Source organism: Thamnophis sirtalis, unplaced genomic scaffold (genome assembly GCF_051295495.1).
Source record: "Thamnophis sirtalis isolate CommonGarterSnake01/CBP01778 unplaced genomic scaffold, rThaSir2_p1.2 scaffold_2, whole genome shotgun sequence".
NCBI classification, from domain to species: Eukaryota; Metazoa; Chordata; class Lepidosauria; order Squamata; family Natricidae; genus Thamnophis; species Thamnophis sirtalis.
The window spans coordinates 70,101,678-70,114,627 of NW_028261382.1; the positions used below are offsets into that span (position 1 = coordinate 70,101,678).

Consider the following 12,950-nt stretch of genomic DNA (forward strand, 5'->3'; position numbering starts at 1 on the left):
GTTAGCCAGGAGGAGGAGATGCTGGCTGGTAGACTGAGAAAGTGTGACTGGCTCAGAGTCACCCCGTTGGCTTTCATGCCTAAGGCAATAAGCACTTAGACTTTTACAGCACTGAGTCAGCATATGGCCTCCAACAGTCTGGGTCCTCATTTTACTGACCCTGGAAGGATGGAATGTCAACAAGGCAGGATTAAGGCAGGTCTAGAACTCCCAATTCCTAGGTTTCTAGCCTGGTGCCTTAGCCACTAAAACATGATGATGGCATTGAAGAATGCAATGCCCTTACTCTTGCTTCAAAAGCTAATTATTTTATTGCCCTCCAAATAATAAAATTGTAGAGTTGGAAAGGGGGCATTTAATGCAGGAATCCCAAATAGATGGCTGTCTACCCCCACCTGAACATTGGAGAGTCTGGAAATGTCTAGTTCTTCTGAGCTGCTGATCAGTGGTGGGATCATCTCGGTTTAACAACTGGTTTGGTGATTGCGCGATTTGCATGGACAGTTTGATGAAATCTTCTCTTCCGTGTTTCTTCGGAGGAACAATGCAGCTGAGTCACGTGGCAATCTGCTCTGCCGCACAAGTCAGCAGAGAAGACAAAGGTAGGAAAATAGCGCAGGTGGGCGGGTGGGCCCATCTGATTATCAGAGCGACCGGTTCATCTGAACCAATCTGAACTGGTAGAATCCCACCCCTTGAGTGAAACTGGCCAGGATAGCCATGTTGGAGAACAAAAGCTGGCCGAAAGAGAGATGACCCTGGAGGATGGGATCCTGAGAACTGAAAAGCCCTGGGATGCCAGCTTTCGAGCATCGGCCTTTCCTTGCTGGTTCCCGCTGGAAGTGCACAAATAGCAGGAGACGTTTGCAACAGGGCCTGTTTGGGCAGAGCACTCTGACTTCTCAAATGTATTTAATGTTGCAGGTATATTATTAGAAATACCAATTTGCAAATGAATTGTCTCCTGAGTTCCTTTCTGGAAATTTTAAAAAAGTAAACCAGTCCATAAATTTTATTGAATAGCTACCTGAATAGTACCTGAAATGTTCTGAAGGAGCTGGCAGATATAATCTCAGAACCACTGAATGAAATCTTTAGGCGCTCCTGGAGCACGGGAGGGGGGAATGCCAGAGAACTGGAAAAGAGCTGAATGGATCCAGGACATTGCAGACTCCAGAAGTTGTGGATGCTCCATGACTGGCTTTTCAAAAAGAGATTAGACAGCCAGAATATGTCCGGAATGGTCGTCTGCTCGAGCAGGAGGTTGGACTAGAAGACCTCCAAGATCCCTTGTTATTAGCCCTGCAGACCAGAAGGAAAATGTTAAATGCAAATGCCGCTACTGCCACCTACTGGTCATGTAAGGGAAAATAATAAAGACCTTGAAGCTGATTCATATTAGAGCAGTATTTCAAAATTACTTAAACTAATATGAAGGTTTAAATTGAATGAATTCTTATTTTTTGACATTATTGATCTTTTCAAAAGATGTTTTACCCCAAAAATTAAAAGGTAAACATAAGAAAAGCTAAAAGAATATTGAAAGGGAAGCAATATATTTAGAAGGAAGCCTAAAACTTTGCTCATTCGTAATAGGAGGGAATGAATATTCAGGAAACAAAATTGATCAGTTTCTGAAGTAATACTCTGAAATGTGGGCTAACAATTCCATCTTCCCAAAAACAAAAGGGGGGCTGAAAGGGAAAATAATTGTATTGCAAGTGTGTGTGGGTGTGACTTTTTTTACTCTCAGCTGAGATACATTTTTTTCCTTTTAAGCTGAGATTTTGTTTCACTTTAGACATTTTAGTCATCTGTCATTTTCAATACATGCTTCAATTACAACCTATGATATCAAGAGAGCAACATCAGATGAGCTACAGGAGGGATTAAAAAGAGAATTCGAGCTCCTTGAAGGAAGAGCCGGAAAGGCACACAGAGTCCCAGCCCGACACCTGAGCGGGGTCGAGCGGTACAAGCGGAGGCCGCTGAGCGGCATGGAAAGGGAGCCAGGTGGCCACAGACCAGCGGCCTCTCGGTCTGACGGCCTCGGCCGAATCTCTGCTCCCCACGGCCCACCTCAGCGGCTCCGCGAGTCGACTCCCCTGCCGCTCCACCGCCCGCAGGCTTCCCCAGTCCTCTGCCAGCCGGGCTTTCTGCGGGTCACAGCCGGGCAGGGCCCGCCGGCGCTGCTTTCCCCCCGCCTGGCGAGTCGGGGCACTTGACCAACCCGGCTGCCTCGTGCCGAGAACCGCGTCGCTCCGCCACGCGAGTCTTGGCGAGCCCGGCACGCGTGGCCGACCCGGAGTGCTCCCGGCCCGTTCCCTGGCGAGACAAAGCAGCGGCCGCTCCCCGGCCAAGCCCCTGAGAGCCACGGGCTGGGAACGCGCGGCCTCCGCCGGCCCGCAAGGGCTCGTCCTCGCCGGGAGCCGCAGGCCGAGCAGGTGCGCCTAGCGGGGCTTTGGCGGACGAGCAGCCGGTGAGGGCGGAGGGGGCTGGGCTGCCTGCGCAGGTGACTCCGTGGCCGCCGTCAAAGCGAGGCCGAGCCGCCCCTCTTCGCTCGCTCCGTCGGCTGCGCGGGTCCCTTGGGCTGTGAGCGTCGCCGCTTCTCCCTGCGGCGGCTCGGCTCGGCCGGCGGTGCAGCGGCGGGCGTGGCGGGGGTCGGGCGGGGGCGCCGCGCCGCCTGCGGTTGGGCCCGTCTGCCGCCGGGGGGCGCTCGTGGAAGCGCCCTTTTGTCGTCGCCGGCCTCGCGGCCCCGAGCCGGGTGCAGGTGGCGGCGACGGCGGCGGCTGCTGGTTTCTGCGGTGCGGGAGAGGAGCGCCGGCCGAGGCGTGGCGGAGGCTGCGGTAGCGGCAGCAAGGCGAGGGGGAGCCGGGCGCGGGATGCTGTGAGGGGCGCCTCGGCCGCCGGCCGCCTAGGAGGGGCTTAGCCGCGGCTGGCACCTGCCAGGACGGTCCCCGCGCGGCCGCTCCCTCGCCCCTTTCGCAGCGGCATCTCGGCAAATGTGCGGTAGGTTTTCTGGGGGGAGAGGGGGTTGGGGGGGCGGAATCGCCGGCCGCTTCCTTCCCTCTGCCCGGCAGAAGCGACTCGGGGACGCCTTTTCTCATAGGGCTCTGCGAGGGCTGAGACGCGCCGCTCCCTCCCGCGACAAAGCCGCAAAGCCGGCCGAGAGCCGGGCGCCTTCCGGCCGCTGCCCACCCTCACCCGCCCCGCCCTTGCCGGAGGAAGAGGACCGGGAGGGCGTTCGGGGGTCCCTGCAGCTTTCCAGAGAGCGGCTCCGCCCGATCCGGGGCTTGGCAGCCGAACGGGGTCTTTGCTGGGCAAAGGGGGCTGAAAACCCGTCAGTGCCATCCCAGGCTGTGTGTGCCCCCCCCCCCAGCAGCCCCCGGAGAAAGCGCGGAATGGGCCTTTCCTCCTTTTGTCTTTGAAATAAGGGGGGGGGGGCGCCGCCTTCTCCTTGCAGGGCTGGTGAGTCACCCTCCGCGGGGTTGGGCTGGGGGGGTCCCACCTGCCCCTCGGGCTCCTTTCCCATTCGGCAGCTTCTCTTCCAGGCCAGCGGAGGGGTGGCGCCCTTAGGGGAGATGCGCATCCCAAGCTGTTGTCTTGGGAGCCGCTCAGGATGCGCGAGGGGCAGCTGGGCCGGCGGCTGCGATCCCGGTTCCCCTGGCTCCGGCGGGGGCTGCTGGTTTTCAGGAGGGCCTTGCCCTTCTGCGGGGGGGGGGGTAAGGGGGGCCCTCGGCTTCTCCGGAGGAGGCCGCTGCTTCCTGGAAGCCGAGGATACCCCTGAGGGGGAGGGGATTTCTCTCTCCCTCCCCCTCTCCCTGAAGTGGCGGCCAGAGCTTATAGGCAGGCTGTTGCAGGGTTAATGGAATCATGGTTTATTCAATTAATTCAGTAGTCCAGCTTCAGCCTGAGCTATAGGATAGAATTACAGAATAACAGGATTGGAAGGGACCTTGGAGATCTTCTAGTCCAGCCCTCTGCTCAAGCAGGAGACTCTACGAATCCAATCAACTGCTGCTCCATTTTTTCTACCACTTTGTACATGGCTCTGGCATCTCTCTTCAGAGTGGGGACCCCTTCCTCCCTTGCAACTGGCAGGGATGGGGGCTTGGCTTTTGTACTCCAGGTTTCTCCCTGCCTTTCAATACCTCAGCCATGAAGCTTCAGAGAGGGGAGTGCTACAGGCACCATGCTGAACAGTTGAGCATTTATAATTCCACAAGAAGAACTACAGAGGCACCCCAGGGATCTGCAGCAGACCTCTTAACGTGAGATCCAGGAGATTTGTGTCTCATCTTTCTGCCATTGTCAGTAGAGCTTGACCACTGGAGTGTAAAACTCCTGGGGCTAATTTTGCCACCTCCTTGCTCTCTGGGCCACCTTCTTTCTCCCTGTTCCCCAATCCCTGCCCACGAAGGCCACAGGTGCCTAGTCAGCCTTCCACTTTGGCCTCCGTAGCTTCATTTCATGTCTTGCCGGCAGAAATGACCGCTTAGCCTTTCACATCACCCTGAAGGAAGGGTTGGCATTGCGCAATATGTCCTTGCCGTGATAGGTTCCAGCTGCCAGCACTCCCTGTGCCTTAGAGAAAGGTACTTCTCTGTTTCCATGGTTATGTTCAGCTTTAAATATTAGTTGATCCAAAATGCAACCAACACACATGCCGACTGATGGAGAGCCCCTGCTTGCAGCTGCTTTTGAAAGGAGAGACACTGCCCGGAGGTCCTTTCCTTGCCCTCATTCTGTTGAGTCATAATTATGGCTGTTCCTTTGGAGGAGTGGGATTTTTCCAAAAAGGAAACCCGATTTTTAATTCCATGAATGCTAGAAGGGAGTCATTCGGAGAACCTGAGCAGTTGGGAGGGCAGCATCAACAGCAGCAGCAGTGGCAGATGTGCCTGTAGATGTGAAAAGGGAGCCTTCCATGCACCCCTACCCCCCTTGCAGGTTGCAGCTTTGGAAGCTTCCTGGGGAGGGGAGGGAGTAGCTCTAGATTAGAAGATGGGGGCAAGAAGGGGGGTCTTTCTCACTTTGACTTTGCTTCCCACAGGAGAGGAAGCTCAGCTGGCAGGTGAGCTCCCTGCAGCCCCAAGGTTCCCTTCGGAGCTTGGCCCAGGGGCAGGGGTCATCGAGATCCAGGCTACTACTCAGATGCCTGGAATCAGACACCCACCTTGTGCAAAGTCGAAGTAGACTAGCCAGGGGAGGCAGGGTTTGGTTGCTGGTTTCAGGACTGAGCCAATGCCCAAGGCTGCGTGGCCCTTTGTTCTATGGGTGGGAATTACATGATTTACAGCATTTATGGAATTTTATCTTTCTGTGCAATACAAGAGCTAATTTTCCTCACAGAACCAACCCAAATTCTCCCAGGAAGCTCCCTAGCCTGGGAGCCCCCACCGCCAAACTGGCACTTTCACATCTGGGCCAGATTCTCATAGGAAAACCCACTTGACTTTGTTTGATTTGTTTGGTAAATTTACACGTTTTGCTCTCAAGAAACTCTAGGTAATTTGACCACTTAGCACCATCCTGATGGGGTGAGTTGGGCTGTGTGAATCCAGCCTCTTCACAATGGCTGCTCCATCTCCTTCCTCTTATGCCAGTTTCTCCCCCAAAGCTGTCCCAGTACGATTGACCTTCCCTGGGCAGCTGCCTGATGGTCCTTGCCTATTGCTGTCAGAGGAGATCTGGTTCATTCTCTTGCAGCCATGAAGTTAGGAAAGCCGAGGCTCAGAATGAACAAAGTCTTGCAACATATTTTAATAATAATAATAATAATAATAATAATAATAATAATAATAATAATAATAATAATAATAAAGTTTCTTTCAACATGTAAAAAAAAGTGAAGGAAACAACGGGTCCAATAATGGGAGAAGATGGCAAGGAAGTAACAGGCAGTAGAGAGAAAGCAGAGCTGCTGAATCCATTCTTTGCATCTTGTCTTCATAGAAAGTTTGAAAAATGGGTCAATAACTCAATGTCTCACTTAGCAACAGAAATTTTGGGCTCAATTGTCATATGGTGAGGACTACCTGTATCTGTCTGGATTTGCCCCTCCCTCCTTCCCTCTGATGCCCCAGGGAGAAGGGGGAGCCAGTAGCATCCTGCATCACTCTTGCTTCTTCAGGCCCCGGGGAGCTCCCAGAAGGGCCACCCCGTGGCCCCCCAGCAAGAGAACAATTGGCCCACGAAAAGCAGCACACACACACACTAACCCCTGCCTCTGCATTGGCCAGAAAGAAACCAAACTCTGGGTTCAGCTTCCTTGGGGCCATTGAGGGCCATAGCTAGAAATAGGGGGATATTCTCCAGGTCAGCCTTTGTAACCCGCAGGATTTTGTGAGGAGGAAAATCCAGCTCTGCTGGAAGCATGAAAGCTCCGGGGTCTTTTCCACCAGCCTTCGCCAGCATAGAGATGCCTCTTTCCCTGCAGCTGAAGCTTTTTGGTGGCTGATCCTGATGCCTGGTGGGGCCTCCATCTCTCACCCTTTAGAAGTTCGGCCTTTGGAGTTGGACTAAAACCATATCATTTGATGATTGCATTTTATTTTTTATTTTTAGCACTAGTTTAAAGGGCATTGAAAAAGTTATATGGAAAAAAGGAAATTACATGTTGTTGCTAGTCAATAAGTTGACTTTCAGCTCTGAAAATCCTGCCCTGGAGCTCTTTGGGCATGGCCCCAAAAGTGGACAATTTGCCCCTTCCAGGGCTATGGAAATGCATGGACAAAACGGCCTCTTCTGTTTGATCATTCTTTTGATCTTTGTCTCATCTCCTCTTCTCCTCCTTGAATGGCCAATGTAGGAGCAATCTTGTAATGCTGAGAACTTAACATTATTCTCTCTTTTAAACCAATCACAAATCTAGAATAGCTGGATTAGGAAGCAAAGAACATTATTTGGAGAATGAGAGTTTACTAGGTATTAAACTTGGGTTGCACAGTTGCTGAGGAAGAAATACGGGCCAGCCTATCTATTGGCACGTCAAGGACTGGAATTCCAAAACTATGCAGGCCCAGGTCAAAGATTAGTTAATAAAATGTATAATTGCTTTTAATTGTAATGTACAATTAAATATATTTAAATAAGATGACTTCCCTTTTTGTCACTTAAAAATAAAAATTAATTTATGGAGGGGTGTACAGCCACACTCTTAATATATGTGGTACTGATATTCCATGCTTACAATTTTATATAGTTTTAATTATGCTACATATTGTCGGACACATGGATTAATGGGTTGTGATAAGAAGCCAACTGCTGTCTATTCCTCCAGAAGCAGAAACATTTTTCCCTCAGGGCTCCTGGGAGCGAAGCCCCCAAAGGGGCCATTTGCCTTTAGGGGGCAGCATGGGAGGCTTGCTGGGGTCTCTCCTGGGAACTTTTGACCAGGAGAGCCAGAAATGTTTCTGGGGAGAAGCTGTGAGCTTCCACTGGCAGCGCCTCCGCACTCAAGAGCCGTGTATAATTATTGGGAGCGTGTGCTGAGATGGTTTCATTTGTTTCATTACTATTTTTACAGCTGAGAAAATGATCCTTGCATTCTATAAAAATATTAACTATTCTAGCTGTGTGACCTTTTCAGTCAACTGCGTTTCTTACTCATTTCTTGAGCAGAAGGCTGGTATTTCCAAGAAAACAATGTGGGCACGTCCATTCTAGAGTCAAGGTGAACCTGGGGGGGGGGGAAACGTTGTCTTTTTGCCTTCCCTACAGACCATAGCCTAGAGAAATTAGAATTTACTCTCAGGGGGAAGGGGGGGCTGTTTAGTGGCCCCAAAGCTTTGACATGGTGTCAGATGATGAATCTCCATCTAATAACCTGAGGATGGGCACCACGATGGGCAGCATTTCAAGCTGTTTTGGCTGCTGAAGAATGAGGAAAAGAAGATTGCTGGTTGGGTTCAGCCATTGTGCAGTTTAATATAGTTAATATGAACTTGGCTGAGTTGGTTTTATGACCCCATAAAACTCCTGCTACTGTAAATCGCGGTTTATGCTTAGCACAATGTGTGAATATAGCCAATTACGAAGAAGAAATCATGTTTAAGCAAACTACGTATATGTCTAATCCTACGTTCCTTGGCAAGATCAAGGAGAAAAGCTACACAGACTTTAGTAAGAGGTCTTCAATGCTAGTCTGGGTTAAATACAAGTAATTCTTGCTTAATAGCAGTAGATAGAAACTAATCTAGAGAGACGCAACCTAGAACTAAGGAGAAATTTCCTGACAGTGAGGACAATCCACTGGTAGAACAGTTTGCCTCCAAAAGTTGTGGGTGCTCCATCAATGGAGGTTTTTAAGAAGAGACTGGACACCCCATTTGTCTGGGATGGTATAGGGCCTCCTGTTTGAGCAGGGTGTTGGACTAGAAGAATGTAACTGATGAAAATGGTCTATTTTTTTTAGACTAGACAACAAGGAACGCCAGAGACGCTGGCTAATGTAGAAGAATCCAATGCAATACAACAAGCTCACTTTCCCAATTTACAACACGCAGAACATTTTGAGGAGCTGAAAAAGATTCCCCACATGTTCTTTGGGCAGGTTGTGTTGCAGAAACAAAATGCTGTTGAGCAAGGTGTTAGCGGTGCAAGTGCACATGGAATAACATCCATCATGATTGATCAGGTTGGACTTTAGATGCATTATTAAGTTAAATATGTGTTTTCAAAATACTGGTATACAAACCTTAATAGGCAGTTTATCAATGGGTAGAATGGGTTTTAACCACCAGATAGTTTGAGACAGGCTGATGCTGAACCCACATCCAGGTTTGTGACAGTGCAGCGGCAGCATTGCTTCAATTATTGTGGTGCCTTGTAAGTATTTGCAACAAATGCAGCACTTGGTTTAAAATGTGAATGTGGAGGCATGCCTTGCAGTGAAAGTGGGGGAAGGGTTGGAGTTGTTATGCATGTTTGATAGCCTTTATTACTACAGTTGTGGGCTTCACTTGGTGCTGTGTGTCTGTAGATGTAGCCCGCTGCACAGAAATTAAGTTAAGGATTTGTCAGGATTTCCATGGCTGCAGAACTTTGGAGGAAAGCATTTCACGGAATCCTAAAATTATGGAGTTGAAGGGGATTCACGGGCATCATCCAGTCCAACCTTTGGCGAATGAATCATGCAGGATGCTCCAGGCCGGGTCTCCCCAGAGCAGAGGGGAGGGGAAGGAGGACTTGGGGCATTTTTGCAGAGGATTCTTCTAAGGAAGCCCAAAACTGCATCCACCCTTCTAGCGTGTCTCCCGCTACCGAGTCACATTCAACTGGTTGTCAGAGTCCACACCCAAGTCTGCTGTTGTGCTTCCAGGCCATAAATCCCCCAAATCGTTTGCGTGTCCCGAAATAGAATTCCTTATGTTTCTCCCTGTTGAAGCTTCCAACCTGCTGGATTAGTCGGCAATCTTCCTCTGTCATTTTGGGTGTGGGCCAGACCTCCCAAGGCTCTATCAATCTGATAAGCAGCCACCAGACCTCCCGTTCAACTTGTAAATAAACTAGTCAAATAATGCTGAATAGTAGACAATCTCTGAGGTAGCTCAGGGCAAACCCCTGAGAAGGCTCTTGATGCCTGTCTCCTCTTGAGATTTCTTGCCTGGGCTTCCCTGGAGCACCGGCTCCTCTGCCACAGGAGATTCCCTGCCCCTCTCGCTCCCAGGAAAGCAGCCCTGTCCCTTTGCCCATCTCCAAAGCTGGGGTGAAAACACACGGATGCATGCACACATGCGCACACACCAGTTTGCACAGGATGAAAGCACAGTTTACTTGGCCCTGTTTAATAACATTTGGGGAATAAATTCCAGAATGATGTGTTGAACTGAGCAACATGTACCCAGTGAACGAGCCACAAAGCTCAGTGACAGGTAGACAGATTGAGCATCAAAAGAGATTTTATTTCCTTCTGCGCCTCTCTTGAAAGTTGCATTTCTCTTCCCCCTTTAAGGAGTCAGTCCAGTCTGGCAAAGGGGTGAATTTCTTTGCCTCTTTTTTCCCCATAGAATTTTTTTGGCAAATGGCAACCTTGTAGTTATTTTATGCAGCATCAGAAGCAGCGACAAGGCATTTTCATGGGGAAAATACACAGCCTGGATTCTGTGCAATTTGCTCTACCCTCCCCTCTCTCCTCTTTTGTCCCCGTATTGATTTTCTCCTCCCCTTCATGCTCAGCCTTTCAATCCCCATTAATCTGTTTTGATTACAGGAGGTCACAATCTAAAGTGCGCCCCCTTTCCCGAAGCTTTCATTAACTCCTCATACTTGCTACGTGACTGTGAGGAGGACCTAGGCATCCTAATGCAGCCATCCCCAAACTTTCCACCTTGGCGGCCCTGTCCCGGGGAAGGGGAGGATGTGTGAGTGCCACGCACACGCACACACACACACACACACATTGGTGTGAGCAGCGGACACATGTGCATGAATGGAGCTTCATGTGTTAGCAGCTGGCCCTTGCGTGAGTGTGTGAAACTTCACTGATATGAGTGGCGGGTACTTGCGCTCGCATGATAAGCTCCACTCCCACGACAGGAGGGCCCTTGAGGGGAGGGCACTTGTGCTCATGCAAAGCTCCACTTACGTGAGCAGAGGCTGCTCTCACCTGAAGCCCCGTTGATGCCAGTGGAGCTTCGTGCGTGAGCTCAAGCACCTGCGCTCAAGGGCCCTCCTCGTGGGAGTGGAGCTTCGTGCACGCACGATGGCCCCCCACTCAGAAGTCCAACTATGAAGAAAGCTAGAAAGCAAATTATTTATTCTCTCTTGTAATTGTGGGAAGTGATTCCTGAAGTGAATCTAAACTTAAAAATGCTTTTTTGTAAAATTTTAGTGACATGAATCCAGTTATTATACTTTTATTAGGAGCCACTTCAAATGCTTTTATGAATGGTAATATAGAAATAAATAAGCACATCTCTTCCATCTCGGGAAAAAATGTTTTTAAAGCATTCCAAAGTACGCATTATGTCTGATTGCAAAGGAAGCGATTTTACTATCAACATAATCCTTGTTGTGAAATAGAGCCTCGTTTTTGCTGCTAGCTGTTGAATTACACACACATATACAGTACATGTTTTAATTTACTGTCAGCTGTTAGGCTCAATTTCCCTTTGAGGCCAATTAAAAAGGAAGGTTCTGTTGTCAACAAATGCCATGTAATTAAAGGCAACCAAGATGCAGGGAGCTGAGTTTCCAGATGGTTGGGTTTAACTGCAGAGAGCCGATGGGCTCTGGGGCTCCAATCCACTCTCCTTGAGCAAGGCTCACTTAGAGTGGATCGGCTCCTGTACTCCAGCTCCTGTAAGCATACCAATAGGTAGCAAACCCTACCCTCCCTCATAACTGATGATGTTCTCTAGTTGTGTCATGAAATGTCAGCACACAACCAATCAATTTCACAGAACTCCATTGATCTCAATTGCCTCAGTTCTTTGGGAGATGAATGACAGAGATTAGGGGGCTGACCCATTTCCCTTTCAGAGCACAAGCTTTTGGGGAACCAAGTGCTGAGCTGGCTTCTGAATCTTGCTGAAGGCTCAAAACCACGAGAAATGATAAAACCGGTTTATGCTGCATCAGTGAGACCCCACTTAAAATGCTGCATCCAGTTCTGGTTGTCACAGTACAGAAAAGATGCTGAGACCCCAGGAAGATCAACAAAGATTATTTTATTTATTCAATTAGTTTGTCCCCAATCTCGTTGCTATAAAGGCTCTGGAGACTAAATCGTATGGTGACGAATGGTTGAGGGAACTAGGTATGTCTTTTTGAAGAGAAGGATTAGGGAGGAGGTACATAATAACTGTCTTCCAATGTCTGAGGGGCTGCCCCAAAGAAGACTCAATCTATTCTGCAGAGCATCTGAAGACAGGACAAGAAATAATGGATGGAAACTTATCAAAGAGAGATCCAATCTAGAAGAAATGTCCTGACACTGAGAACAATTTATCAGGCTTCCCGCCAGAAATGGTGGGTGCTCCATCACTGGAGCCATTTAAGAAGAGACTGGACAGCCATTTGTCCAGAATGATATCAGGTCTCCTGCTTGACCAGGGAGTTGGAGAAGGAAGCCTCGGAGGCCCCTTCTGCCCATGGGTTTCTATAGGTGACTTTTTAGAGCGGTGCTTTTCAAACATGGCAATTTTAAGATGTGTGGGCTTCCACTCCCAGAATTCTTTTTTAAGGTATGTCTCTTTAAAGTGAGTCTTGGGTAGTTAAAAAAGGTCAAGATGGCAGCCCCTTCTCCCCTGTGCTGTGCTTGGACATGTCCTGGCTGCCACCCTTAAGCTCCGGCAGCAGCCTAGCCTCCTCTCAGGTCTTCCAGGTGGAAAGAAAGGCCTCCCCACCCCTGGAAGAGCAGGTGGAGTCCTCTCTCCAGCAGGGTCCTTTCTTTGCCTGGCTGACAAGCCCTGCGGAGTCTTGGGGGGTCTGGCCACCCCATGTTTCTTCCCCTGGACACCCGGTTTAGGTCTGAAGAGTAGCTTTAGATACAAGCAGGTCAGGAGCGGATTGTATTGTGCCCTTCAGAAGAGGGGGCACCTTTCCACCCAGGTCCCCCCGTCAGCCCTCCGCCCTGATACCCTGCTGACTTCAAGGGAGGTAGGGCAAAGATGCAGCAGGATGTGCCCGAATGAGAGCCACCTGCCAGGCAAGGCAGCCCCTGGGAGGTTGGTTGTGAGGAGAAGTCGGATTGTCACCCTCTGCCAGTCCAGGAATACTGAGCTGGTTTTTGGACACTAAAGCGGGGGTCAGGTGAAATGCTTGCTTGCCTTTTTCTTCCTCTTAGCAAACAGGTGCATGCTAAGCAAAAGTTTTAATCCAGAAAAAAAGAAATGCTCACATGCCTCAGAAAATCTGAAGGATTTTCCAACTCACATAAAGTTTTGAATAAAAATCCTTAGTGGGGAAAGGGGCTCCCTGACTCCCCCTGATTTCTGCTGCCATGG

At 49.7% G+C, this 12,950-nt stretch overlaps 1 protein-coding gene across 3 annotated transcripts in view; it reads left to right on the plus strand.

Moving 5' to 3' along the window:
* Nucleotides 1-2,755: 2,755 nt before the first annotated feature.
* The window catches only part of ADD2 (adducin 2), a 53,581-nt gene continuing 43,386 nt past the window's right edge, over nt 2,756-12,950 (plus strand). For 2 of the 3 annotated variants that reach the window (XM_014056369.2, XM_087705974.1), the window contains exon 1: nt 2,756-3,009. The gene's annotated coding sequence lies outside the window, so the exon portion shown is untranslated. The remainder of the gene's footprint in view (nt 3,010-12,950) is intronic. The other variant, XM_014056368.2, reaches the window with a different exon arrangement.